The following is a 3,878-nucleotide window of genomic DNA, read 5'->3' as shown; positions in this document are numbered from 1 at the left end:
GGTACCTTTTGGGGTTCACCCAGAGCTCATCTTTCTTGGGCCTATCCCCACTATTTACTCAGCACCTGCTCAGTGCCCAAGAGTGAACGCATGGACTAAGTTAAGATTCCTTTAAACATTAGGAATACAAGGTTCACTTACACAAAAACAAACAAAAAACCCCCCAGAAACCTCAGGCAGGGCTGGGGTATAGCATAATAGGTAGGTGATTTGCCTTGCACATGGCCAACCCATGTTTAATCCCTGGTATCCTATATAGTCCCCTGAGTCTGCCAGAAGTGAGTTTTGAATGCAGAGCCATGAGTAACCCCTGAGTTCTGCCGGGTGTGCTCCCCCCCCCCCAAAAAAAAAAAAAAACTCAGGCAAATTTTCACTGTTCACCAGTGTGTACTGCCCTAATTTACACAGGTGACAGTCATGGTTGGCAGAGCTCAGGATTCCAGGATCCTGAGAGTAAGAGGAGAAAAATCTTTGCTTCTATTAGCACCTAGAGATGACATCTCATAGACAAGAATTCAGGCATCCTAATATAGCACGTTATAGAATTAAACTCAGGAAGGAAAGGGGGGAGCTTTGAGTTTGAGGCTGCTGCATCTGATGAGCATTTAAGATCCAAATTTTAAAAATATACAAAAAACACTACATAATTTGTGTATGACAAATGGCAGTTTTCATGTCAAGACAATTTGCAAGCTCAGTTGGCTGCAGGAATCCTCAGACTATTCCCAGCCTGTGTGGAGTTGGGCCATCTTGACAATTTGCAAAACAATTTGGCAGCATCTCTGGAGAGCTATGCTTCTTCACAGAATGCAGACATCACTGTCTCAGACTTGCAAATGTCACAAGAACTTACTAGGTTTTGGAGACTCCTGGAATATATTATTTTAAAGCATTGATTTGCTTGAGTGATCATGACTTCTCTCCTCCTCCTGCCCCTCCACACCCATCTGATGGGTCAGGAAACTTCCTTCCAGGGACTTGTCTGAAAGCCCAGGGGCAGAAGCAGGCACTTACTCAGCCCATTCGACTTCTGCATCATTTCTCTCTCTATTCAAGTCCCTCTATGAATAGCTCCCATCTCTTCCATCACTGACTTCAGTTGGAAAATCCTAAAGGTAGAGTCTCTTTCTACTATCTCAGGTGAGAGAAGATTGCAGGGCCGCCAACACAATGCTGTGTCCACAGTAGAGGCGCGTCATAAATATTTGCTGAATGAATGAACCCGTTGATAGCTGACTTATTGGAGGGAATCATTTGATATGAACCAAAGTCCTCTGGAATTCAGTTGGGTGGAATTTGGACTGCATTTCAGTTCTTTGTGGGCAATAAAAGGTATCGGATCTGGTGCTCTCTCTTTTTTTTTTTTTTTTTTTGGTTTTTGGGCCACACCCAGCGTTGCTCAGGGGTTACTCCTGGCTGTCTGCTCAGAAATAGCTCCTGGCAGGCACGGGGGACCATATGGGACACCGGGATTCGAACCAACCACCTTTGGTCCTGGATCAGCTGCTTGCAAGGCAAACGCCGCTGTGCTATCTCTCCGTTTTTTTTTTTTTTTTTGGATGGTGCTCTCTTTTGAACATGGATCTTGCTTGCTTATCTCTCTCTCTGGGTTCCTTTGCTTATCGTTTTTCCACCCTGCAAAATTTTGTGTTTACTCTTATTGAACACATGTGTCTCCCTCCCCCATTTCTCCTCACACCTTTCTAAATAAAGTGGGGCCAGAATGATAGTACAGTGAAGAGGGCGCTTGCCTTGCATGTGGCTAACCTGGGTTTATCCTCAGCATCCCATAGAGTCTACAGAGCACTGAGCTCAGAGTCAGGAGTAAGCCCTGAGTGCTCAAGGGTGTGTCACACACACACACACACACACACACACACACAATGTTGCGGGGCCAGAATAGTAGTATAGTGGGGAAGGCCCACTCAACTTTGATCCCTGGCATCCCATATGGTCCCTCAAGCCTGCCAAGAGTAATTACTGAGAACAGAGCTGGGAGTGAGCCCTGAACGCCACTAGGTATACTTCCCCTCCCCCCAAAAAAACTATGTTGCTAAAAATCAGTAAAAAAATATTGAAAGAGGGGCCAGAGTGATACCACAGCTGTAGGGTGTTTGCCTTGCATACAGCTGATCCAGGACAGACCTGGCTTCCATTCCAGGCATTCCATATAATCCCCTAACCCTGCTAGGAGCGATTTCTGAGCACAGAGCCAGGAGTAACCCCTGAGTAGCGCCGGCTGTGGCCCAAAACCTTCCCCCCAAAAAAGTATTGAAAGAAGCTGGATTATGAGAATGCAGCAGGCGGAAGCAAATGCTTTGCATGTTTGAGTCTCCCAGCTAAAAATGGTCTCCTGAGCACTGTTGGAGCAACTCCCACAGTAGATGACTGAAGTAGCCCCTGAGCACAATCTGATCCCCAGCAAACATGCCTCCCTCCAAAAAAAATGTATTGGATCCATGTTATGTAATAGTCACATAAATATTTTATTTTTCTTAAATCTGATTTACAGAGTTCTTGATAGTTGAGTTTAGGCATGTAATATCTCAATACTAACCCACTAACAGTGTCTACTCCCATCCCTAGTTCTCCCAGACTCTGTCATCTCCCAACTCCACCCTGCCTACCATCATGGCAGGTACATCAAAAATGGTGGATGGAGCTTAGCTCTCCTGTTTTCTTTTTTTGTTTTGTTTTGTTTTGTTTTTAGGGGGGTCACACCCGGCAGCGCTCAAGGTTTACTCCTGGCTCTGCACTCAGAAATCGCTCCTGGCAGGCTCTGGGGATCATATGGGATGCCGGAATTTGAACCACCATCCTTCTGCACACAAGGCAAATACCTTGCCTCCATGCTATCTCTCTGGTCCCAGATCTCCTATTTTTTAATGTTGTTGAGTCTGTGCTTTGCATGTAGAGCTGTACCACTCTTCCATATTAACAATATAACCAAAGCTCAAACCCCTGTTTCTCCGATTACTTCCCCTTCTCACCTTGTTCTTTCCTGCCCTGATGTTTTTTCTTCTCTCTGTCCTTCTCTTCCTTAAGCTCTGGCGTGATTCAGGCATCCCCCTTTACTACATTACATTTTTAATACAATTATTTTACATATCACAGATAAGTGAGAACAATCATCCTGTGTTTTTCTGTCTTCTATTTCACTCAATATTTTATCTTCCATTTCTTATCAGGTTGCAACAAATTGCATACTTTAATTGTTTCTTGCAGCTGCATATTCTATTGTGTATATGTATGTCTTCATAATCCATTCACCCAGACACCTACATTGATTCCATACATTAGATATTGTATTCATTGCAGTAATTAATAATGGTGTGCATATGCCCTTTTGAATGGATGTTTTTAAGTGCTGGGGTAGGTACACGAAAGTGGAATTTTGAGTCATATGGCAGCTCAATTCCAAGTTTACTGAGGACTGTCCATACTACTCACCACAGGGGTTGAATCAGATGAATTTTCACCAGGAGTGGGTGAGAGTTCCTTTTTCAGCACAACCCACAAGCACAGATTGTTCCTACTATCTTTGATATGTGCCATTCTCACTCTCACTGATGTGAGTTACTATCTCATTGTTATCTTGATTTGGATTTCCCTAATAGTAAGTGACTTTGCATGCATTTTTATATGCCTATTGTCTTCCTTTGTTCATTTCTCCTCATTTTTGGATTAAGTTTTTGAGAGCTTGTTTGGAGGTCCTAGTAGGGGAACGCAGCTACTGGTATACCCTCGACTGAAGAATGGTCTGTCTCTATTTATCGTCCTCTTTGACTGAGTGCACAGCTTCCTTCAGAAGGGATGCACATGGGGCAGTGGAAGTGGACACCCGCATAGCCAGCCAGATCAGGCAAATTAATCCTGGC

This window comes from Suncus etruscus, chromosome 18, assembly GCF_024139225.1.
Source record: "Suncus etruscus isolate mSunEtr1 chromosome 18, mSunEtr1.pri.cur, whole genome shotgun sequence".
NCBI lineage: Eukaryota > Metazoa > Chordata > Mammalia > Eulipotyphla > Soricidae > Suncus > Suncus etruscus.
Note: the sequence above shows the minus strand (reverse complement) of the source record.